Source organism: Hylobates moloch, unplaced genomic scaffold (assembly GCF_009828535.3).
Source record: "Hylobates moloch isolate HMO894 unplaced genomic scaffold, HMol_V3 SCAFFOLD_31, whole genome shotgun sequence".
NCBI classification, from domain to species: Eukaryota; Metazoa; Chordata; class Mammalia; order Primates; family Hylobatidae; genus Hylobates; species Hylobates moloch.
In genome coordinates this window covers 648,025-675,895 of record NW_026652306.1, presented here as the reverse complement: position 1 = coordinate 675,895, position 27,871 = coordinate 648,025, and the positions used below count along the sequence as shown (strand labels likewise).

Here is a 27,871-nt window from a genome sequence, read left to right as displayed (position 1 = left end):
GTGAAAAAGCTATCTGGGGTTTCTTTTTCTAAAGGTACTAATCTCATTCAGGAAGGCTCCACTCTCATGATTAAATTATATCCCAAAGTCTCCACATCCAAATATCATCACACTGAGGATAGCTGTTTTAACAAATTTTGGAGAGACACATTCAGTTCATAAAGCCAACTCCTTTGTTTGTTAACTTATTATTTCTAAAGAAGCATCCTTAAGCCCAGAGAAGTAAGATGAACACAGAGAGATCTTAGCCATATAACAGAACCAAGACTAATTTCTTGATGGCTGAGTCCTATGTTCTTTCCTTTGCATATAAAAATGCCTAATAATATCCCTTTTTACATGTGTATATCAATGCATAGACCGTGGTATTGGGTAGACAGTTTCAGCTATGCTGTGCATTCAATTTGCACCCATTCTCTTTTCTTCCCTTGTCTTCTTGCCTTTTCCTTTGCATTCTCATTTTTTTCTTCTCCTCTTCCCTTGCCAAGTTGCAATGCTGTATTTGCTTTTCTTTAATTTATTTTCACAGCAAGAGTGCCTCTGGCTGCCAGCCAAACTTTACTTTATGTAAGGGAGACAAGTGCTGTTTGTTATGTGGAATGTTGCTGTTTTCTGTTCTTGGAAAAGTCAAACTGAGAGTACATTCAGCCAGCAATTTTTCCAGCTCATTTGGACAGAGGGGTTTCTTCCTAAAAATTTCCTTCATAAAGTGACTTCAAGCAAGCTCAGCCTCTTGCACTCAACTGGATTTTGAATTGTGATTAGATTGGCTTTCCAGTCAGAAATATACTAATTTAATCTCCTAAACTTCTACTTCCCTGCCTCATTTTTAAAAATATACTTAACCATGAGCAGCCATTTTATCTTCATGATTTTCCAGTCCCTTGTGTCATGTTATGCTCACAGAATACATCCAGGCAAAACCAAATGCATACAATCAATTATTACTTAAAGCAGCATTCAGAGAGACATTTGCTAACCAAGTAATATTTGGAAAATATGAGTTATGGTTAGCCACAATGGCCTAATGGTTACTGACTTCCCAAAGTAACTTAATGAAAAGAGGAAATTTTTTAAGCTCATTATTTTTAGTAACTAACATTCAAAATGGTACCCATGAGCTCTTGTTAAACAGGTGTATAAGCTGTAATACAAAATAAAAATGCAAAATATAATTTGTGAATGTCATGCATATATATATACATATATACATATTCAGTTAAAAATGTGTTACCTTGTGCATTTTCTATATTCTTTTCCCCATACAAACAGCTTCAAATATGTTTTCTCAAAATTGTATTTACCTATATTTTAGACCTGTATATCATCATTTACATGTGTTTGACAAATCTGTTTTTTAATGTCTCTTTACTAGGATTTTGTGTTTTAGCTTCTTAGCCACATTTTTAGCTCTCGTTTTCTTTGAGATGGCTGACTATACTTTTTGAAATGTTACTTTGGAAATTAACTTAAATTTCTTCTCCTTGTCTGTTTATAGAAAATAAATATTAGTCTTATTCTGTATCTTTTTAGGTACAAAATTAACCATCCTTTTCTAGGTTTCACTTAATCAAATACCATCCGTGTGTATACTTGGTTTTTCTCCTATGAAACCTTAAACAAGTATAGTTGTATGAACTTTAATTTTGACATATCACAAGAGGTCAATATTGAGTGCAAATTAGTTAGATTAAAATGTTGGATGTTTGCATTGAAAGGATTTGCTTTTCAAAAACCTCAGGAACAAATTAATTCAGAATGTTAGCTCACCTTTGAGCATAAGTGAGCTACAACTGAATATATAATACCTAATTCAGTTTTCACCTGGGTGTTTTCAACTTGAATCTATTTTTTAGCTGCACTTGATAAGTACGTTGGAGTGGCTTTTGAAATGGAATCAAAGTCAAGTGCAAATTCTTCCTGAAAATGAACATCATATTTCCACAATTAGCTTGATTGTTTACAAAAATTTATATGCACACAGAAGGATTGTCCTCAGAACCTTTGAAAATGTCAGCCTATGTGAGTAGATAGCTAAATGGCTAGAATTGTTAGATATTGATAGCACTTCTATTCAGTTTTTTAAAAATGTATCTATAGTTCTACCCTATGTTTTCTATACACGTTTTAGTCAAAACTTTTCACTTATTTGTACACTTCAGATATTTTGAGATTTGTCTCTAAGTTGAAAATTTAAACAAATAGATAAATTCAAGTTAGGCAATTGGCTATATGAGTAGCTTCAATATGATAGGGACCGGGGGCAGAGAAATTCTAGGCAGACAAGGGCAGATCCCTGGCAAAGCTCCAGCCTCAAGCTGAAAAGCCTGAGACCTGGAAAAAAGTGAAAACTTATATCCCTGTTTTCCCACTCCAAAGTTACTTTTTCCTGAACCACCCATGGCTCCATCCTACCCCATTCTGTGCCTATAAAGACCCCAGATTCCTCTGGCTAAGAGTAGAAGCAGCTGGACTTAGGAGACTATGGCTGGACGTCGGAGAGAAGGGACAGTTTGATGGCATAATTCTGGAAAATAATCTCGCTGTCTTCAGGGGAAGATTACCTTCCCTCCCCAGCCGCTTTTCAGCTCCCCTTCTCAGCTTCCCTTCCCACTGAGAGCTACTTGAATCAGCAATAAAATCCCCTTCATTTACCATCCTTTAATTAGTTCCTGCGATCTCATTTCTCCTGGACACAGACAAGAGCTCAGGAGCCACAAGTGCCGATACAAAAGGGCCCACTGAGCTGTGAACACTTAAGCCATCCACGGATGGCAGAGCTAAAAGAGTGATGTAACACTCCCTCTGGGGCGTCAGGGGTCATGGGCACCCGCAGAAAAGATGCTGCCACAGGGCCCACACTCCCATGCTCCTGCTGGCGCCCAAATGTGCTCTCCCTGGCTCCTGCAGCCACTCACTTGCATGCTCTCTCCCATGAGGGTGCAATGCAGTGGGTCTCAGTTACTGGAGTTCGCCCCTGCTGGTGCTAGAGCAGCCGGCTGGTCCCAGGGCTCCTACACTCCAGTTCCTGTCCCATTGGCTCACGCACTCCCTCCTGTGGGGAGTTGAGAGCTGTGGGCTGAGTAAACGAGGCATCCCCTTCATGAGTCCTGTGTAGGGATCAGGGAAATGTCCTGCTTCAAATACACATATATGTAAGAAAGATCACATTTCATTATATTTTTAAACCAAATTCGATTGGATTCAACTACTACCTGCTAGGAATAACAGGATAGATAATCTCTTCTATTGGCAGCAAATGAGGTTCTCACTTCTGTGGGAATTAAAATATAATTAATTAATTAAATCGAAATGGTGAATAAGTAGCCCAAGATAATTAGATAAGTAACTCTGATTTTTATTTTACTATGTCCATAGTTCAGGCGGAAATATAAATAACATCTTGTGATTTTCCTATAGATCTAAGGAGTTACTCTGGGAAAGAAATAGGCCCTATAAGAAATCTAGATCACTGGGTTGCAATATTATTTTTTCCAGTGGTGAGAAAAGAAGGCTATTTATACATTTCAATGTATGGAGTAAAGGCAGAGTCACCCAAGACCATTACCCTGAGTGAAAGGAGATGACACTGTAGTGGCACATAAAGCCTACAGTTCTTAACAAATGAAGTTGCTGTTTCTTTGTTTTTTATTAGCACAATGAAAAAGAAATAGAAATATGAACATCCATCTGTTTATATATTTTATGTTTTTCATAGGTTTTTAAGTTTCATATAAACGAAAAGATACTATTTCAGTAAATATTTTAAAATATCTAAAATATATATATTTTTATTAAATTCCACTATAGCTCTATGATCAATCATATGGCATGGCATCATTTCAGAGGAATAAACATACAATATAATACACTGTGATTTTATAAGCCTACATTACTTTTCATCAAAGTTCCAAGTATCATAATCATTCATGCAATTTATTATACTTAGCCTTAAATCAATCTCATCTTTTCTAAAAACAAAAAAGAGAACCTCAAACATACCTTCCAGAATCAGTATTTCTAAAAATGTTGTCAATTTAAATATTCCATTAATATTAATTCACGGAAATTTCTTTGAAACATTCCACAGTGTTTCAACACTTTGTAAGTAATTTTATTTTACTTTTTTTCCCAAGTAATAAATTTCAAATCTATTCTGTCTTCTATCACCAACAAAGCAGATATGTAGTCTCCAAGACAGTACACACTCATGAGCATAAATTTAATTTAGATGTTTAAATGTCAGCATATTTTTAACCAGAGGAACAATGACAAAGATCAGTTTATCCAGTAGATAGTCGTGGTATCCAAACTCTAAGAGTGATTATTTAATTGAGAACAAGAGTGAGTTTTCTGTTGGGTGAATTCTTTTCCTTCATAATAAGAAAATTTTCTAAAACCTGGCCCTGTGATCAACAAAAAATTATGTATTTCTCATGTATTACTTTGCATTATTGTCATAAGCAAAGATTTTAATGTGCACTTTTCATAAAAGCATGTACAGTTCTCTCAAAAATTTACTTTAGTCTACAAGATGATTTTAAATAAATTAGAGTTGGACTGTATTTGCCTCAGTGGAAGGGACTTAATTTTAATTTTTAGTACTATAATACTGAATGAAGTCTTCCCATGAGAATGCATCTTAGTAAAATTTTTATTTTTATTTTTAATAATTTTAATTTTAATAATTTCATTATGTGAATAAAATGTAAAATCCAGAAGAAAATTATGCTCATATTTGTGAATTTGTTATCATTCTTTTATTTTTATTAGACTCTAATCATTTTAGGGCAAAAGTTATTTCTTTGCTTAGATTGGAACATTAATCTATTGATGATTAAAATATGTTACATGTACATTAATGTAAGGCATGTTATTTTCCCCTTAGAAAATCATTTCTGAGAAATGGAAGAGTCATCTTTCACTTAATTCCTTACAAATTTTATCATATGAATAGGCATTGTCTTAATTACTTCATTTTAAATAATGTTTGTGAAAGACGCATTCATTTGAAATCTCAGTCAAAGCTAACGTTGAGTGCTTACAATGGTTATCTGAAAAATTCCATTAAAATAACAGATGAACAGGATTATCTTGCAATCATCAGTGCTGGGACTTCATATTTCAATTTTAAGTAGATGTTGCTGCTATACTAACAATTAATTTATAGGACAATAGAGTTAAGCTCTGTTGGAGAATCTTGCAATAAGCCAAAGCAATCACCAAGAACAATTAGAAAAGTTGGAAAACAAAACAAACGTTAATACATGATTGGAAGCAATAGGGGAACTGTTGAGGCAAACAAATGCAGAAACAAATAGAGACAGTAAGTGGGGAACCTTGGAAGGGTGAGAAGGCTCTCTATCACCAGACTTTCTATCTCAAGGCATAGGTTTATTTTTAGTGCTAATCCCCTTAGATGGTTGCTAAGAGACAAAGAATTAGCAGAAACATAGGTAATCTAAGTAACTAGAGATACCCCAAAATCAATTCTGTGGCAGTCACAGTAGCTGGGAGCTGGATATGAAGGTGAGACCCCTATAAGAAGAAAGAGACATGGAAATGGGTCTGAAACTCATATAGTGTTTCACCATGAGGCTTTAGCCAAAGGAGGTTAAAAAGTCAGGCAGGAAGCAGCTGACAGGCAGAATAGAGTTCTAGACTTTCTTAATGCCAAGGTGATTGAAAATTAAAGTTCAAAACCTTCCGAGAGAATACTGGCAAATACTGCAGAATTCAGTTAGAAACCCTGAAAGGCTGCCAAAAGAGTAGAGAGGTAAACTTGTAGGTAGGTTGACCCTTCTAAAAACTGTAAGCCAAGCTCTGAGTCAGCTCAGTCATAGGCTGATAGAAAGTTCTGCCAGCCTTCCATTCACCTCACAGATGAGGGTGAACTTCATTCAGAGTCGCCACAATTTATTTTATTCAATTAATAACATTAAATCCATCAAAATGTAATAGAATGTCAAAAAGAGGGTCCAGTTAAAAAAAAAAACACACACACAATATACACAGACCCACTGATGACCCAGGTTTTGGAGTTATAAAAGATGGTTTTATAAAATAGCTGTGTTTAATATATACAAGAAAATTTGTGACAAATGGAAAATTTCACTAGACACCTTGAATCTAAAATCAATGAGAACATTCATGCAATTCTGAAATTTATAAAAGAACTAAATTTAGAAAAATTAAGAACTATATGATGCCTATGACAGAAGATTGAAGACAGCAAAAGAAGAAGCTACTTCATCCTCTGAAGAAAGATAAAACTGTTAAAAGCACTGGGCCTGAGAATGCAGAGGGTAGACACAAGGGTAAATACAAAGAGAATAAAGAATATAAGCAGCATATGGGACATAAAAGATAAATTTAATGTATGTGTAATTTAAATCCTAGAGGAGGAGACAGAAAATGGGACAGAAACATCATTTGAAGAGAAAATGACTAGAATTTTGCAAAAGTAATAAAAGATATTGAGTCACAGATCAAGGACTATGAGCCCAAAGCTCCATGAAGATAAAACCAACAACAAAATCCACAACTAGTTGTATCTTCGTAAAACTTCTGAAAACTTACAAAAAAAGAAAAACAGAAATCAATTAAGATTAACTTCAAAGAAGAAACAGTAGAAGACATAGCTGACTTCACACACACACACAAATGGAATTCAGAAAAGAATAGGATAATATTTTTAAATCATCCTGAAAGTGCTGAAAGACAGTAACTCTTATTCTATAGTTCTAGATAAATTATTCTCCAAATGTAAATAGGAAATAACATCATTTACAAACTAACATAAAACTAAATTTCAACATATTCTTTCTCTAAGAATATCTGTTCTAAAGAGATGGAAACAAGGAAAATGATCTCAGTTGGAAAAAAGATACTTAGGATAAAAAGCAGAGTAATTAAAGTCACTATGTGATAAATATACCTGAATATTGGCTATCTAAAATAATATATTCTCCTCTAGAATTTTAAATATATGTAAAAATAACACTAATGATCATAACACAAGAAGCAGGGATGACTAGCACTTTGGGAGGCTGAGGCGAGCAGATCACATGAGGTCGGGAGTTCGAGACCAGCCTTAGCAACGTGGTGAAACTCCGTCTCTACTAAAAATACAAAATTAGCCGGGCGTGCTGGCGCATGCCTGTAATCCCAGCTACTTGTGAGGCTGAGGCAGGAGAATCACTTGAACCGGGGGAGGCAGAAGTTGTGGGGAGCCAAGATCCCTCCATTGCACCTCTGCCTGGTGCACGAGTGAAACTCTGTCTTAAAAAGAAAAAAAAAAAAGTTTTCTAGTGCTGTCTTGGAAGTTGAAAAATAGTAATTTTTATTACTAAAATATATAATTAATAATTATTAGTACTGATTTATTTATTGATAATACCAATGAGTAATAAAGCATTGATGCATAATGTATTGCTTAAAATAAGCACTAAAATACTATTAAAATAAACAAGTAAAACATTATGAGAGAAAAGTAGAATAACTGAATATTGTGAGTAAATCAAAATACGACCATAAAAGAACAAAAGGAGAACAAAAATTAGAAGAGACAATGAAAAATAAATAGCAACAAGGCAGTTAGTTATAAATGAATTATCCCTAATTGGATTAAGTTTATATGGAATAAAATGCTTAAATTTTTAAGACTGTCCATTTTTTTTTTAAATGTACTTCTTACAAGATACCCATGATAAATACAGGGATATAACAATTCTGAAAATAAAAGGATAAAAAATACATACAAAGAAAACACTAAAAGAAATCTAATGTAACTACACTGATATCAGACAAAATGGAGTATAGAGCAAGAAGCATTTCTTTATCTGCCTTTAATGGGAACCTGCTCATTGAACATTTGATCTTAGGAAAACAGTAATGGAGTTCACGATGAATAACATAATATTGATAACATAGTAGTTACCTTTCCCTCAACCCCAGTAATCTTTCATTACAAATTATTTCTTCTGCCTTGTATATAAAATGTCTTCTTTTAAAGTACGATCCTTCTACTCATTGAAAAAAATGCCTTATATCATCATATTACAAAATAATAAGTACATTAAGTAATATAAAATAACCTCACTTCCTATTTCCCTTCATCAAAAATTTAATTTTTCTTAGCAGCCAAACTTCTGCAAGCCATATTCTGTAGCACTTATTTTCATATCCTCACCTTCTATGCACTTTTCACCCATTCCAAAATGGGTTCAAGCCATTGGAAAATGCTCACTCATGTCACAGTGCCCCTCAGCCACTAAATCCAATGGATAGTTTTTAGTCATCTTGTTTTCCACCTACATAGCACTCAAGATTGTAATGGATTATTTCTGAAACTCTTCAAATCCTTTTCATGACACTAGTGTCCTTTCCCCCGTTTCTCACTGATTTTCTCCAGGCTGCTTTGTTAGCTCTTCTTTTTTTTTACACCACTAATAAACTAACCTTGGGTCATATTACTGGGTGAGAAATTGGCATAAATTTCATGTTACAACACACATAGACAGTCGTCAAGACCCTCTAATATTCAAATTATTTAAATAAGTAACCCTTAGCCTCCACAACTTATTACACTGAAAGTTGCATGCCAAAATATTAGTCTACATTTTTAATAAAGAAGCTCATACAAAATAAGCCAAGCCTACATCTGAAAAATAAGACTTTTAAAAACATATTTCTTCATTTTATAAACAAAATATAATAGTTTCATCTAATTTGAGAATGAAATCTGTGTAATCCAAAACAATATCAATCCCAAATAACTGACATTTTGAAACAGTGATTAAGATCAGGAAATATTGGAAGATAAAATGCAGTTTTATTTATCAAAGCTAAGTTTGTTTACCTAATTTAGAACAGGCCCTACATAAATACATATTTACACATTTAAAGCACAGGAATTTTTCTATATTAGCTCATCAGTTCTGTTTTAGTACAGAAACCAAAGCATTTATAAGTTAGGAATGGGATGCTTAGATCTGCCTAGAAGAGATTGCACAAAAGAAAAAGCCTGGATTCTTTTTAAAAACTCCCAACTTTTGATGCATTTACAAATCTAGCACATTTGGATTTGCCATTTGACTATAAGTAATGGAAGGAACATTAAAGCTATTTCTGTACAGTAAAAAATGTCAGCTAAGAATGATTTCAATGACTTAAATTTCACATGTTCTAGGAAATTGCTTATATAACAATCAGCCATTTGAAGTGGTAAAAATTCTCTGAAATCACCAGAAAATTGTTGTGTCTTAGATGGCATTCATGTATTCTAGATTCGTTGTTAACATTTGAGGGGCAGTTTCCCATTTTACTCGTTAGTGTTGTTTTTTGAAAGTCTAACTTATTTTTCAAAATTGTTGATTTATTCTAACTACTTCAGTGTTTTTAGTTTGTATTATGATAATAAAATGCCATTTTATTTCTTTTTCTGCCCCAATTACTATTTTATATCATAATACTCCAGATATATTGGTATAATACTCCCAATACTAGCAAACAATTAAACATTTTAATTTCAACACAGTTTTGTAACAAAATGAATTATCACTATTATATGTTTCTCAGTTCCTAGAACTTAATAGGAACTCTTCTATAAATAATAATAACTCAATAGGTATATGTTGTATACCTGAAGAAACATACACAGTAATTTGATTGACCAACCTGAGAGACTATTGAGACATGTAAAATGCAACTTGTGGTCCTTGAGTGAATATATTTTCTCTACAAGCCGATCAACAACACTTGAAGCTTGGGTATTTGATAGTAGTAATTTATTAATTTTTAAAATTATTTTGACTGGCCATTATTTGAGCAACATATTATCAAATAGTTCAGAAAAATAAGAAACTATATTGATAGTTCTTGTAACTATTATGTGTGCTTAAAATTAATTTAAACTAAAAAATATGCAATCACATTAACCTGAGTCTATGGAGTTAAATTAAAAACCTAAAAGTGTATCACATATATAACATATCACAAAAGTCTCTAGTAAACACAATTCGTGTTATGCTTAAATACAATTATTTACATTATTAAATATTGAATTATGTTAATGATACATTTTAAATGTTCATAATGAATGTTTTGATTCTATGATAAAAAATTTTAATTGTTTTGATAAATATTTATCAGAAATAATTATTTTATATAATCATATATAAAAATGTAGAAAATCAGTTTAAATGGGTATATTATATTGAATAATAAAATGACATAATAAATCTAGTAAAGATACCTCTTACTATGTAACATTAAATATTCTGAATATCTTACATACACTAAATGATTTTATTCCTATTGATACTCTAGAAGAGTTATTAATGCCTATTTTGCAGAATAGAAAACTGGAAGGCCGAGTACTATACGAGTAGTCGCAATTCCTGTAACTGGCCAATGTACCTTAAGTTGGGCAAAATATGGTAATAGCAACAGAAGAGGGTGGAAATAGATCTTTGATACTTGTCATTTCCTAGTTCCTTTCGGTTCATATTGAATCAGTAGAAAGAAATATTTGTGCTCAGATATTTGTGTTCCATCAATATCTGCTCAGTTTTATTGAATGAAATATCAAATTTTAGGTTACTGAGAAGTCTGAACCCTCTAATAAGCAAGCATTCTATATTATCCTTAGAATGATAAAAGAAAAAATTACTGTAAACTTGTATTTGTTTTAAATTACCTCATTTATTAAATTATTTGTATAATAATCGTAGTTATATTAATAAAAATAATAAATGTATTTTATAGATAAGAAAATATTTTCCTAATCTAAAATGTATTTTGTTATTTAGCAGGTCAAATCATTTAGTAACAAGAAAAAAGACATACTAACATTGATAGCTTATTTTACTGTGGTTTGTGTCTGTCAAATAGAAAACTTTCTTTCCCAACCAAATATTATGTGAAACATCCCAGTGTTAGCCCCCTTTAGGGGATATGGCTCCTGGCAGTCAATCTTTATAAGTTTATATAAATATGAGTATTAAATATTTTCACAATACCCATCTAAGTTGGATATAATACATTTTCTTTAAGAAATATTTTAGTGAATGTGGCAACCATGGCAAAATCGTCATCATCACACAGACACACACACACACACACACACACACACACACACACACACACACACACAGAGCCTCTCTCTCCCTGGAGAAATTGGCATTCCTTCACCTTGCAATAGAAGATTATCCCGGAGGCTTTCACTGAGCAATCAGAAAGGAAGATACTTGTACCCCTCAGACAAAGCACTACTCCGGAAAGAACTGGAATCCTATCAGGGCAACAGTGTTTAGGAGAAATAACAGTAATACCCATACATGCATGTGTGAGAGTGGCAGGAGAAGAATAAAGGAACATTGCCTGCACTATGGTGGCTGAAGGGAGTTCTTTCCGAGCACGTGTGAGACAACTGCTAGTGACTGCCAGGAATTCTTGGGGCATTTTCAGGTTTGAACATTTCCCCTGTACTCCTGTATTTGTTTGCCTACTTGCAATTTCCACCTGGATATTGAAGTTATCTAAACCTAACATGTTCAAAATAAAGCATCTGTTGCTCTTCAACCCACCTTATCCAACCTTGACTTCTCTATTTCTCTCACATTGTATATCCAATCCACGGGCATCTCTGATAGATCTAATTTCAACATCTATTCAGAATATGTTCATTTCTCACCACCATGTCAAGCTCTCATCTTCTTTCACTGGAGTCCTACACTAAATTTTCCCTTAACAGGTCTTCATGCTTATACTCTCTCCTCAGTCTATTCTCAACACAGATCCTTTCCACATCATCTTTGGGTTGTATCACTTCTCTGCTGACACCATCCAGTGACTCTTCATTTCATTCAGATATAATCACAGTCTTTACAATGGTCTACAAAGCACGAAGTCATCTGCCCCCACAGGATCTCTGACTCTCCTGCCCTGTCCTCCCTCCCTCACTTCGTTCCAGCCACACAGGCTTCCACACTGGCCACCAGGTGTTCTCTGGCTTCTGTCTGCCTGGGATGTTCTTTCTCACAACATCAGTTCATGGCTGAATCCCACAACACTGAAACCTCTCTTAACCATTAATACCAAAATCGTTTCTAAAAATGTTTTGTACCTTTCCCCCCACTCTAAATTCTCCTTATTCCATTCTAATGTAGCATTTATGCCTCCGTAACAGACTATAAAATTTAACCATTTATTGTCTTACTCTCTCCCCCATTAGAATTTATGTTTCACAAGGAAACAAAATATTATCTTAGTTTTTAAAAATTGGTTTATATCCAGTTCTTTCTACCGAATGGATAAAGAATCTCAGTTGTAACAGGAAGGCATTGATAGGGAATGTATTAAGAAGTGAAAAAAGAAAAAAGAAAAAGAAATAAATGAGAACCACTGAAGTCTCAGACTTGATACTATAAAAATAAGATGAGTTTGTCTCCTGCTGAATGAATGAATGGATAACTAGATTAAGGACAGCTGGACATACAGAGTGAATGGCGTCATTGATAAGGTGCTCCCGAACATTTATGGTGAGGAAACAATCAACTGATTGTTTTGTTTGTTTCACTTTGCCCTATGTAACCACAAAGATCAAACAGTACATTTGGGTTAAGGTATTTTCTGCAAATATTTTTTAAATGTAAGAGAAGGCACTAAAACCAGCAGAGACATATGCTCCTTCTAAATGACAAATGAGGCCCTTTGTGCAACCATGACATTTTTCATATTGTATTTTCAATGTATGTTATACTTTATATAGATTTTTTCTAAAAAATTATCTGAATTACATCATTGTTAACATAGTTGTAGGAGGTTTAGTTTCTATTCTGTGGAAAACTAAAAAAATACATATCTGCATTAAATGAAAATAATTATATATAAAATTCTGAATTAATTTTTGCAACAATATGTAAATAAGCATGCATGACTATGCCTTCTAAGGCACGATAGCAGAACCACACAAAACCCTCTGTAAAATATAAGACCATTAAATAGGAGGAGCATATCATCTTTATTTTTCTACACCAACATACAGCATGATGTTAGTACATACTTTTGAGGAATATAGGGGGAAATATATTGAACCAGTATGGCTTTTCTGAGATAAGGTAAAACTAACTAGTCTATATGAATTGGTGTATAAAGAAAGCAAGACAATGTAAAAAACAAACCTATCCAATAGGTTTTATTAATTTTTGCTTTTGGAATGGTACAATAGCTCAGCTGTTATCTATCAATGGATATGCTAACTTGACAATACATGCTATATAAATGTACTGAATTAATACATAAAAAATAATAATGTTCCTTATGAAAACACACCAGACAGACTTATCTTGACCTTAAAAGAGCAAAAGTTCTATTTTGATTTTTTTTTTTTTTTTGAGACGGAGTCTCGCTCTGTCACCCAGGCTGGAGTGCAGTGGCGCGATCTCCGCTCACTGCAAGCTCTGCCTCCCGGGTTCACGCTATTCTCCTGCCTCAGCCTCTCCGAGTGGCTGGGACTACAGGCGCTCGCCACCACGCCCCGCTAAATTTTTTTGTATTTTTAGTAGAGACGAGGTTTCACCGTGGTCTCGATCTCCTGACCTCGTGATCCGCCCGCCTCGGCATCCCAAAGTGCTGGGATTACAAGCGTGAGCCACCGCGCCCGGCCCTATTTTGATTTTTTGAAATCTTTTTTTTTTTAATTTTCTGCTTTTATAATTGATTTAATCTTGATTTTATTTGGGGGAAACTGCAGTAAGGTGTACAGATATGCAAAGCTGTACCTACATAGATAAATAAGAGATAAATGGGTAAACATTATATAGTAGTTTAACAATTATAGAGAACATTCATAGTAGTGTTTATATAAAATGCAACCCCTAGTCCATTAAGGCAACTTACTAGTAGAGTTTCAGAAGAAAGTGTTCTAAGTTGGAAACAGGATTGGAATAATTATTTTGCTTCAGGACAATGTCTTAGGCATCGTTTAGTTTAATTTTTAAAAATCCAGCATTCACCATGCCCTGGATGCCCAAAGATGTAAAAATCAAAAATGAAAATAAAATCCTGGGACACAATTTTCAATGTGAGCTCAGAGCTTTTTTTTTTTCACATTACAGAAAATAGCATGAGCTATAGTATTATGTGATATTTGGAAGGGTGGAAGAAATATCTCGGAGATACCGATTTGCCTCAAATTTGGCAAATGTTTAAAACTGATATCATACACTAAAAATCAGAGTAATTAGATCACCTCATGTAGCTACTTAGTATAGTTTAAAGTATCACTGATTAGATGGTAGATTTATTTATTGAATTTTTGTTAATCTTAGGAAACAAACTCATCTAATGTCTTCTGCATCTTATTTGTATAGTATCAAGTCTGAGACTTCCGTGGTTCTCATTTTTTTCCTTTTCTTTTTTTTTACTTCCTGATTCATTCCCTATCATTGCCTTCCTGTTACTACTGAGATTCTTTATCACTATTTGGAGATCTCCCTAGGATATTTCCTTTCAGAGCAGTACAGATTCTGCCGGTCAGTCTTCTCTTTAATTTGCAACCTCTGAGATAGTCACAAAAACTGCTAATTAAAAGCAACTGAAAATAGTCTGACTCACAGATGCAGCTGGGTTGAGCTGAGTGGAAGGGTAGCTTAGATAATCGTTCGCTAACATCTTAATTTACTTTTAATGAAGAAGGTAAAATCTTATATTTAATTTCCATTTGTTTTTCCCTTTAATTATTTGTTATACCAAATTTTCACTTTTTATAACTAAACCTTGTAGAGTTATATAAAAAGTTACGCGTTGTTTAATGTTACTGCATTCTCCATTCCTACAATAATGAATTACATTAATAAATACAGCTTCAGAATCTTCAAGGATCCAAATTATTGTCTATTATAAAAGCAGTAATAATTGTAAGTGCTGTAAAAATGTTAAAGAAAAATAACTTCAAAGAGTATGGTTATTAATTTATTACATAATTGTCCCTCAAATAGGATATGACAATGTTATAATTGAAACAAAAAAGTTTTTATCCTCTATGCCTTCCTTTCCATGGTAATTTTACATGCATAAAATTTTAACTCTAACTACCAATCAGGCAACTGTAAGTAACTGTTAAATTTGTACTGTGGACTAAAATATACATAACAAAATTACAAGAAGACTATCACACTGGCTAGATATACATTTTAAAAATATGAACAATTTTAGGTTACATATGATGCTTTCATCTTGAATATTACATGAATTCATACGGTACTTTTATAAGACATATTTGTGGAATTGATCTCATCTTATAATACTTATTTACATATTATTTTAGCTTTCAAACTTGTACAAATAGCTATTTCAAATATCTATGGCTTATTTTATAAAGAGAGCATAATAAATTGGATTAAAAAAAAATCTTGTAAGTTTATTCAGTTTCACCTTGGAAGTCCATACTGGGAATGCTTCTGGTGAAAATGATATTGAGAATGCTCAGTGGTTACCCAAATAGATCAAACTATAAGGTCATATTTACCTTCATGAATTCACCATTATCATGAGTTTGGTCCTGATGGCTTAGGATCTTGATCTCTTCCGTATCGCAGAGTGGATTGAAAATAAAGAAGCTAATTCATATTGACAAAAGGCATAATGCATCAACGTAAAACCCAGAATATCAACATATTAACTTAAAATCAGTTTATTTTAAAAGTAAATAAAGAGCTGAATTGTCTATGAAACTGTCAGACACATTTTTGCCCTGAATAAGTGACATGCTAAAACACAATTACCAAAATGCTTTTTATTAAGTAAAGTATTAGCAAAGGGAGTAATAGATATTGTTAAAGGGGTGGCCTCTGTGATACTTATATGTCATGATTTAGATAGTTTAATTTTGTATCAGTGTCATATTGGAGAAGTATATTTCAATGAAAAACGAACATCAAAAACTTTCTTTTTCTTTTATGGTTAGACTGGTAATGTGCCGACATCGTAACAAGGTTTGAGAGTAGCACATCTCACACATGTGCATGAACACCCAATCATTATGCTCATGAACTACAAAAAGATCAATCAAAAACATTTTTAAAAATTAAAATGGTTTCTTGCTTTAAGATTGTTATGCTAGGGGAAGACAGAGCTTATAGCAATATTTCTGAAAACCTTTAAAAAGGCTCTGCTCATGCCTTCAGGCTTTTAGAGTCTAAAAAATTAGAAGATCAAGAGGTTTATGTACTCCCCAGGGCAAAGAGTTCTGTGGTATAGAGTTCCCTGAGAAATAGTTTTAGTTCTGCTACCACTGCATTTTATTATTAATGTGATGGTATTTATGTTGCCACTACTGCTGCTGCTGACGATGATGATGATGAAAATGATGCTGATGATGTTGATAATAACGCTGAAAACCATCCACCTTGGCTCTTGTTATCTCTCTATCTGCCTCCTTTACTATTTTTTTATGTATGTGTGTTGTTTTCACTCTATATATTTTCTTCCTATTCTTAAAATATATTTGTGTTGTTATCTCTCTACCTACTTTCCCTGTAATCATATATGTGAATACACACACACACACACACACACAAACATACAACACATACACACACCTACGACTGAAGAGACTTAAGATTTTTTTTCCATTTTCAGAAAACTCAGGGCCTGAAGGTTTAAAATATTGCCATATTTCCACCATTGAACAGAAGCACTTCCGGAATTCAAATCTTGACTATCTTTCCGTAAATGCGTGATTCTTAACTACTATAATATCATGCCTCTTCAAAGTCCAAGAGTAGCTTTATTTCATTAATATTTATCTACTATTTTTACCAACTCAACTTTCCGACCTTGCAGTCCATTAACTTGAATAGATTAGATTATTCAAACCCTCACTCTGGTATCACTGTTTTTGAACTCTGAGTATTTCTGAGTGTAAGTAGGCAAGCATCCTGCTGATTTAGCATCAATACTTCATTATTGATATCCCTACTCTGAATTTATATTTTACCTATATGTTGTTGTCTTCTCTGTACCAGTTTTTCCAGACAAGTCGAGGACACTCGTTCCAAAACCGTATTTAAAGTGGCCATGTCCCAGCTACTTATGTCTGGATCTTCCTCAAAACTCGTACTTATATGCCTTTATCGGTAAGGATTGTCAGGAGAGAGAAACCACAGAGTGCATGGAATGATTTGGACAGAATCTATATGATTATTATCGTATAATATGTATATGTCTCCATCTATGAGTATATACATATACACACATATCTGTGTGCATATATGTCATATATTATATATATATATATATAAATGAACTATAATGGGGAATAAAAGTAACATGGTAATGAGGGAATGGTAGTAAGAAGTAAAGAGAACTTTTCAAAATAAAAGAATAGAGGGTATAAGGAGCAGCCATGCTTCTAGGGGTAATGTAGGGTACTTATGAAAGAGCTTCTCTCCCTACCCTTGAGGGCTGAGTTTCAGACCTTGTTGGAGAGAGAATCATTGCTGCTTACTGGATGGTGGAGGATTTGATGAGGTTCCATGTCCGGGAACTTTTTGTCTTGTTAAAAATTTACTGCCCACAACTTCCTAGAAATCTGCTTAGAGTGATGGGGAATCAAATGACTTGTATTTTATTATTATTATTTGTTTAATTCTTTATTACCACCCATATGACTTGACACAAATTAATCTTGAGTTCTATTCCTAGCTATAATTAGTAACTCATATCATATATCATCACTCGTTGACAACTATACAAATTTAACAAATTATAAAACAACGATTGAATTAAAAAGAACTGATTGGAAGCATTAGAAAGCACTGAAGTACCAGAACTTGAGGAAGAGGACTATAAACACATGTATCAAATTTGCATTCAAAGCAGCCTTTCCCCCGAGACTATTTGCTGATTTTATCTTCAGGTTGTAGAGGCTGAGGAGTGAGTGTAGCCTGGAGTTTGTGTTGTTTTCACTGAGCTGGGGAAACAGACATTAGAGTTCATGGATAGCACAGCATCCAGGAATGAAGAGGCTGGAATGGCAGAGAAATGGAATCCTGGAAGTTGAACTAGGCCTTTTGTATATAGCTCTCCTATGAGAAATTTATCAATTCCTAAATTGTACCTTTCCAGAGCAAAAGGTTAAAACAACAAAGCAAAAATCTGCTCAATGGATGAAAATCATACTGAAGTTTTGGCAGTCTCAGAGTGCTAGGATGGAAATCAGTATAAGTGAAAGCCTAAGGAGCTCAGACCCCCCAAGCCACCCAAGTTTATAGCTGATAGTCCTAAAGGAGTATGCCCTAAGAGAAAGGACAAATAAGAAATAGAAGAACCTTCACAAAACTTAGAGTAAAGCTTCAAGTATTTGTAGTCTCTGTTGGAGTAAGGTGTTTTGCGTATATGCTATCTGTGTGTAGGAACCAAAGTCTTCTCTGAAGGATGATAATATGATCCAGAGATCATACAACTTTTCACATAAAGTATTCAACATTTTACCAAGCACACCAGCAAACAGGACTAAATGAAGAAGAATTTTAAAAGACACAGAAATACTCAAATATAAATCATATATAAATAACTAAGATTAAATTATAAGAAAATGGTCTCTGTTAAGCCTCTACAACCTGAAATATATATATATATATAATATAATACTAACAAATAGAAGCTCTAGAACTGTAAAATTAGCAAGCCACTTGAATTACATTAATAATTCACTACAATGCAAGGGAAAATGATGACCTTTCCAAGAACTATATTGGAATAATATACCATATGGAAAAAAATATTACTTCTGATTCACATCATGTACAAAATCAATTCTAGATGGATCATAAACTGAAACAAAAATATAAAAGGTGAAACAATAAATTTTCTGCAGTTTTGCATAGAGATGACATTTGGATAGGTTAATATTTCCTCAACAGAACATAATTATTTGCCATGAGGAAAAGGACTTATAAATTAGACTTTATTAAAATTTTAAAAAATCTGTTCATCAAAAGACAATTTCCAAAGAATAAGTGGAAATCTAAAGACTAGGACAAGATATTTGCAGTACAAATATCTTGACCAAAAGAAGACATACAAACATAAAGAATAACTATAAATCAATAATGAAAATATAGACCATCAAAGATAAAAAGGAATAAACGAATCGCACAGTCACTTTTTAGATGTTATCTAAAATTAACCTTCGGAATATATGCTCAATGTATTTACTCAACACAAATAAAGTCACAATGAAATATTGTTATAACAGTATTTGAATAGCTAAAATTAAATAAAAATGAAATACCAAGTGTTAGTAGGAATATACAGTAACAGAAACTCTCATATACTTCTGGTGAAAGCATACATTTTTACAACCACTGTGAAATTCTTTAGTAGTATCCACCAACATATGTAAACTTATGACTCATCAATTGAATTCCTAGATATATACCCAGAAAAAATCTTTATATATGTCACCAAAGATAAGAATATTTAAAGAAGCAATATTCATGGCACCTAAAGTATAAATGATCAAAATTACCACAACACTAAAATGACAAAGTGGGATGGATACATAAATTCTAATTATTCTCACAATTGAATAGTATACAGCAATAAGAAATAACAACCTGTGACTACGTACAGCACAGATAAATCTCATAGATCTTGATTTGTTAAAAAATTTACAAATAGAATATTGCGCACTGAAGACATTCAAAAACAAGCAGAGTCTATCATGGTGGTAGATGCCAGAATACTGATTACATTTCCGAGAGGCCTAGTGACTGAGTAGAGGCATAAGGGAAGATTCCGGAGGCGTAATGTTTTACATCTTGATATAGTTAATACTTCCACAATATTCTTTTTAAAAGTACAAGTAGCATTTGATGCTTACTATTTATTCATTTTAATAAACAGATGTTATATTTCAATTGAAAAGATAAGTATAAAATTCCTTTGTGCATATATGTGTATACATATGTATAAAATTCCTTTACATATGCATATACATATATATAGAGAGAGAGAGACAGAGAGAGAGGATCTTATTCTGTCACCCAGGCTGGAGTGCACTGGCACAATCACTGTTCCCTGCAGACTTGACTTCCCTGGCTCAAGCAATCCTCCCAGCTCAGTCTCTCTGTAGCTGAAATTGTAAGTGTTCATTATCACACCCAGATTACTTTTTTTGTATTTTTTGTAGAGATGGGTTTTTGCCTTATCTCATTTCTTAAGATTGATATTAAATATTAGGATGAGTATACAGATTTCTGTGTTTTGCAATGCATTTGAAAGTTAAACTGTGAGTATTTGGGAGTATATTTATAGTGGAATGCAAATCACTGTGTTCCCAAGGTGATTTGTTTTTTCTTAGCATATTTACGATGTTATCTTATTTCATTTATCAAATTTTATGTGTCTGAAACAAAATCATGTCTATGGAAAAATTTTAAGAATACCAATATGGATGTTTAATTCCCCTATGATCCATCATTAAAAGTTAAATTGAAATAAAACAGAAATGAATAATGTAGAGAAATTTTTCTTAGTGCTTTCACATTCAGTATTTTATGTTGATAGGAATTTTTTTTAATAATTAAGATTTTTCTATTAATCTCTGATTAAAAATTTATACGCTATGCTAAAGTAATGATGGAATTTGAAAATCACTGATTTCAAAGGACAAGGTACAGCTGAACTTTGAGAGGAAATGGAAGATAATGTGTCACATTGAAAACAAAATAAAATTTATTTATTTATTTTGAGACAAAGTCTCCCTCTGTTGGCCAGGCTGGAGTGGTGCAATCAGAGCTCACTGCAACCTTCTCCTCTCCAGGTCAAGTAATCCTCCCACCTCAGCCTCCAGTGTAGCTGGGACTACAGGCATGCACCAACATGCCTGGCTAATTTGTCTATGTGCATATATATATTTGTATTTTTTGTAGAGACACGTTTTCACCAGGTGGCCCAGGCTGATCTCAAACTCCTGGGCTCAAGCAGTCTGCTTGCACCGGCCTCCCAACGCGTTGGGATTGCAGGCATGAGCCACCGTGCCCAGTGAAAATATATTAACATTTTCTATTTTCTCCTCTTGACCTTGTCTTAAAAAGTAAATAAAGAGCTATCAGTCTGTACTGATAGTTATGTACAGACCCATGTGCTTTATTATCTGGGCTTGGACTTTATTTATTTCTTTTTTGTTGTTATTTAGCAAATGGTAAATAAAAGGTGTACACAATGTACCTGCCCCTTAGATTGATAGAAAAGTTTGAGATGGCTCCTCTCCTAGTTAGAAGATCACATTATTTACTTAATAGTTGCTTGACAGGTACAATTGACAGGGACAGGCTTTCCCAAAAATTGTTTGGAGTATAATCTAACATACAGTAGTAGAGTCAGTTGAGGTTTCGAATTGATGTATTATAATATGTAAGCACATTTTTTGCTGGTGTTATCATTTATCATCAATCAACTAAATTTATAAAATGTTAATTTTTTACCAAAATGTAAAGATCAAGCATTCAAAAAGAAATGAAAATAATTTGGATTGTTCTGTTGATGTTGACTGGTAGTTTAGTATTTTATAATTATACTTTAAACTTCGTGCTTCTTTTTATCAAGAATAAAATCACATTCAATCTTCTAGTTACCTCCAGGTTGGGCCCATGCTTTTCAGGGATTGCCAATGTTTGCAACTAATGCTGGCTCTTTTTTTTTTTTTTTTTGAGATGGAGTTTCGCTCTTGTCGCCCAGGCTGGAGTGCAGTGGCGCGATCATGGCCCACTGCAACCTCCGCCCCCTGAGTTCAAACGATTCTCCTGCCTCAGCCTCCCGAGTAGCTGGGATTACAGGCACCTGCCACCTCACCCAGCTCATTTTTGTAGTTTTTATTAGAGATGGGCTTTCACCATCTTGGCCAGGCTGATCTTGAACTCCTGACCTCAGGTGATCCACCCTCCATGGCCTCCCAATGTGCTGGGATTACAGGCGTGAGCCACCACACCTGGCCAGCTAATTCTTCCTGAGTGCTTACTGTATGCTGGGGATTTTGTATTATTTTTATTTGTTTTTCTAAAATCAACATATTGAAGTTTAGTCATTCTAAAATTCAATTAATGAAAACAATTGTTGCAATGGTGTTTTCCTTTTTCTAATTAGAGATAAACATGCCATAGGTTTCTAACACTAGTTTTCCAATTGTCTTATAATTGTAATTCAAGATACTGATTTTAAAACATATATATCACATGGATTTCTTAGTAACTAAAAGAAATGATTACAATGTCATTATGAATTATTTGCTAGTTCAAGTTGGAAGGCATTTGAAAATGTCAATTATTAGCTCATCAATAATTACTTTTGCTTACTTTTTTCATCCTTTAGGTATCTCTCAATATGTCTACTGTGTAAAAATTAAAATCAATGTAAAACCATTACTATTAAAATGACTATCTTCCTCAAATTAATATGATAATTCAATGAAATTTAAAAACCTTCAAATGGTATATCTGATAGAATTTGGCGAGCTGATTATACACAATGAAGAATGTCATCATAGAAATATATAAAAACATGCAAAAATATCAAATACATAGGAAATACTTTTATATTGTGCAACATAGCAAAACTTTAAAGCTATAAAAAATCATAAATTATGCTACTGAGGCAGGTAAGAGAATATGATTATGAGTAGAATAAAGACAGTTATTTCATATTTTATACATTTATGTGTCAGTTTTCCTTTCTTATAACAGGAGAATGTATTTGCATGTTGTTTGTACAATTTGAAATTTAAAAGAAATAGGGCTATTTGCTAACATTTCTGAGAGTCTGCTCTATGGCAGGAATTATTCTTGGTGTTTGCAAAGGTCTTGACTCATTGAATTCTCACAACAATCTTATTGCCTCTATGCTTCAGAAGGGAAAATCAATGCTAGAAAAATGAACTGCCCAAAGTTGCACAGTATGGAAGTGTCAGAACTGAGACTTGAATCAGGCTGGCTGGCTACGTTTGCTACACTGTTAATCATTACATAACACTGTTTCTCTACATAGAGTTTACTTGAGCTGAGAAGGCATAATACCCAGGATATATTATGAACATAATTAAACCAAGTTATAGAAAAAGATTTATAAATATGTTAAAGTTTCCAAAAATAGGGTACACACACCCCTACACACACTACATATATGGAGACAATTCCCAAAGAATCTAGAATAATTTAAAATAAACTAATACATAATAAACTGCTAATAGAAACCCAGGCTGATGGGACTAGGTTCTCTCCTCATGTTACTACAAAGCAGGCTATGTTGCCATCTTGAGGTATCAGCTAGGCTGAGTTCTCATCTGGAGGGCTGGGGGAAGAATCTCATTGGAAACTCTTTCAGATTGTTGGGAGAGTTCATTTCTTTACAGTTGTAGGACAAAGGACTTCATTTTCTTGTTGACAGCTGCAGCCCTCAGCTCCTAGATTCCACTTGCCCTCATTTCCATGTGTTCCATTCTGCCAGCAATGGAGAATTTCTCATGGTTCAAATCTCACTCATACTTTGAATATATCTTACTTCACTTTCTCTGTTTGCTAAATCTATATTTAGAGGGCTCACATGATTGCAACTGGATCACCCAGTACTCTCCCTGTGTTAAGGTCAGCTGATATGGGATCTTAATTTATCTTTGAAATCCATTCCCGGCAGGAAAGTTAGCACACAAAGGTTACCAGAGCTTCAGCTGATCTTAGAGGGAACATCAACACTAGTCATTCCACTAACAATAGCATCAGTGACTGCTTTCCTAACATAAATCACTTTTTTTGCCCAAACTTCTCATTTGCTTTTGAGTGGTTAACTACCATTAGTGCAAAATTTGGCGGCTCCCTTATAAGTTAGCATATATCACCTAACTAAATCAGATAGTGGAAACTTGATCTTGGCATTCAAAGCATAGTATGGCCTCCCTAGCTATATTGCCAGAATATATTCATTTCTCATACATGTACAAATTACATATCCCAGTCAGTTAACTTGGACCTATGGCTATTTGCTGCCTCCAAGTATTAATCAAGCAATGTCATCTTCCTTGAATGCACTTTCTCCCACATGGAAATATTTATTTTCTACAGTCCAGTTGTAAGTGCCATCTCTCTTCAGTGACATCATCTTTTTTGCTTTCATTTGATAGTAATAATTTTATCATTGCTTTGTTTTGCCTTTTGTCATAACACTGATATTTCATAGATTAGGTTTTGTTTATTTCTCTTTCTCCCACCTTGATCTCACTTTTTCATGGCACTTGGATGTTTCTCTAATAACTCCCAGAAAAGTATTTGAGGGACTGCAATAGAGGTATAATAAATGAATGTTTAATGAATATATAAATGATTTAATTGAATTCTGAAATATAATAAAATTTTTGCTTTACAGGTGGAAAGATTAGATTTAAAATAAAGGTTATTTTAATAAATCATTATTTCACTCATATTTATTATTAAAGAATAGTTTAATATGTATTGGACATGTTATTAAAGAAGAGTTAAATGTATTTCAGACATACTATTATGGGATAATTTAACATGCACCAGGCGTAACATCCCTAAATTATGTTAAGAAGACCAATTCTTACCAAGTGAAACTTACTAGTTTCAACACATTCTAGTTTAATCTACTTTTAGTCATTTATTTTTAATAGCAGAATCTAGTATAAAATTAACAAATTTAAATGGGTTTTCATCTTACATTAGAGTTGCCATACTTAGCAAATAAAAATATAGGAAAACCAGTTAAATTTGAAATTTAGACACACAGTGAATAATGTTTTACTATAGGTATCTCCGTTATACATACTTACAGGTAAAAACTTCATTGTTTATTTTAAATTCCAGTTTAGCTAATGTTCTGTATTTTGTCTGGCAATCCAATACTTAGAGCACAGTTTTATCTTAAGATTTTAAGAAATCTGCCCTTTTTTTTGTTTTTGTTTACTTTTTTAAGATTTGCAAAACAAAAGTCTAAGTATTTAGGGTAATAATGTGTTTTTAATAGTTATGGCATTCTGCATATAATTAAGCCAGTTGCTTTTTAAATTGTAAATATTCCCAGAGGCAAAAATATAGAAGTTCACATAGTTTTGCGGTCATTTTTAAATACTGATGATACATATTTATGTGCATGGAATCTGCAAAAAGTTGAAAGACACTATGAGGTATTCCAAAACTTTAAAAACAAATAGTACATACTGCTAAGCACACATTATCCAGCAAACACTAAAATTCACTTGTGTACTATGCTGTTCCAGCAATAGTATCATATAAGCCTAGCATTTCCCAAACAGATTGAAGACATTGTAGCTCCACGCTTGCCTTTCCTGTGAATGGAAATGGAGACTGAGGAGGGCAAGTTCACATCAGCTAGCTGAACTCAGGAAATGCAGAACTTAATCGTGGTGTGGCAGATATTAGCATTCTGACATTCAGACATGACCTTTCAGGGCTTAAAGTGACTCATTTTTCAAAAACATAAAATAGGAACAACTTCAAATGGATTCTTTTAAGGCTTGCATGAGAATACGTATGTGAAAATTTCATTAAAATGCACCTTATTATGAATGTTATTTTAACGCACTAGTGGTTCATTTGCTATTTAGTTGAAATATAACCTCTAATAATTGATTTTAAAATGTTTTTCATGCATATTAGTACCGGGTATTTAATTTTAACTGTTTTCAAGTAATATTTTGGAAAAATACAGTATTTATTACTAATTCAGATGTAAACATCTTATAGAAATTATTACTCTGCTACTGACCAAGAGTTTATTAATAGAAATATGCTAGCTTAAGGTAAACAAATAAGCAGAAAATTTGTATTGTATCATCACCAGTTGCATATCCACTGTGTATATTGGTTTTTAAATTAATAGACTCTTTTTTCAAAGTGATGTAATATTTACATACAAATTGAACAGAAAATACAAAGAGTTCCAATATACTCCAGACCCCTGCTCCTTTAAACTCCTTTTATAGTAACACCTTCCATCAGTGTGATATATTAGTTATAATTGATGAACCAATATTAATACATTATTATTAATGAAAGTCCACATTTTATATTAGGGTTTACTTTTTGTGTTATACTTTTGTATGAGTTTTGTCAATTGTAGTGTCATATATCCACCATTACTCGATAATGCAGAATAGTTTTGTTGCCCAAAACAACTTCTGGGCTCTTCCTATTCACTTTTCTCTCCCTGCCCTTTATTTTTACATCTCTATAGTTTGCCCTTTTCCAGAATGTAATATTGTTGGAATCATGCAGTTTGCAGCCCTTTCAAACTGGTGTCTTTCACTGAGCAATATGCATTTAATGCTCCTTCATGTATTTTCATGGTTTGACAGCTCATTCCTTTTATTGCTGAAAATATTGCATTGTACCGATGTTCCATAGTTTATCTATTCACCCATTCAAGGACATCTTGGTTGATTCCAAGTTGTGTCATATATGAATAAAACTACTATAGACACTTATGTGCAGGTTCTTGTGTTTGAAGGTGAGTGGTACATTCAAATCTTTTGTCCACTTATTAATTGCATTGTCTGTTTTCTTTTTGTTGTTTTTAAAGGTCTTTTGTATTTTTTTGATAAACGTCCTTTATCAAATATGTACTTGTAAATATTTTCTCTCACTTTGTGGCTTGTCTTTTTATTCTCTGAACAGTGTCTTGCAGGGCATACATTTTTATTCTAATTTAATGTGTCAATTATGTTGGGTCTTTGCATTTCCATATAAACTTTAGAATCAGTTTTTCAAAATTCACCAAGTAACTTGTGTTTGCATTGAATCTATGGATCAAATGGTGAAGAACTGAGATGTTAACACTACTGAATTTTTCTATTTCTGAATATTTGGTATCTTTCTATTATTTAGAAAAGATTTCTTTGATTTATTTCATTAGAGCTTTACAGTTTTCATCAAAAAGAACTTAAACATATTTTGTCAGATTTAAATTTAAGTTGTTTATTTTTCATGCTAATATAAATGGTGTTCTGTTTTAATAATATTTCTATTGTTCATTGATGATATATAGTAAATCAACTGACTTTTGTATGTCAAAATTGTATTCTGCAACTTTGTTATAACTGCATATTAGTACTAGGAGGTTTTTTTCCAATTGTTCCGGACTTTATAAACAATCATGTCATCTGTCAGCAGTTTTATTTCTTGCTTCCCAATCTTTACCTTTTATTTTCATGACTTGTCTTGTTGCATTAGCTAGAAATGATGGAGTGGGCATCCTTGCCTCATTTCCTATCTTAAAGGGAAAACAGCCAGTGTTCTCACCATTAGGTATGATGTTACTATAGATAGGTTTCTTGTGGATGTTCTTTATGAAGTTGAGTAAGTTTTTCTCTATTCCAAGTTTGCTGAGAGGTTTTGTTTTTAATCATATATGGGTATTGGATTTTCTCAAATGTCTTCTCGTCATCTATTTGATATACTCATATAATTTTTCCTCTTTAGCCTGTTGATGTTATGGATTAAATTGGTGTTCAAATGCTGAAACAGCCTTGCATACCTGGAATTATGTATATTTGTCTTTAAATTTTTATTAATTGAATTTTGTGAACTACTTTAATAATTGATGCATAAAAACTTAAATGTTTATATGGATTGTTCATTATACAATCTGGACTCCCTGCCCCAGATGGTTCCAGTTGAATTTAATAACACCTTTATTTAGCAAAAAAAAAAAATTCATTGAGTATTTAAAATATGAAGCATGGTAGTAGTTACTAGTAATGCGTTGGTAAGTAAGAAATAGTACTCGGTGAAACCCCGTCTCTACTAAAAATACAAAAAATTAGCCGGGCGTGGTG

General features: G+C 33.1%; 1 non-coding gene across 1 annotated transcript; it reads right to left on the bottom strand.

Moving 5' to 3' along the window:
- Nucleotides 1-15,964: 15,964 nt before the first annotated feature.
- Nucleotides 15,965-16,068, bottom strand: LOC116463266 (small nucleolar RNA U13). The gene has a single exon (XR_004246636.1). It is a non-coding gene; the product is annotated as a small nucleolar RNA U13 (small nucleolar RNA).
- Between the last annotated feature and the right edge of the window lie 11,803 nt (nt 16,069-27,871).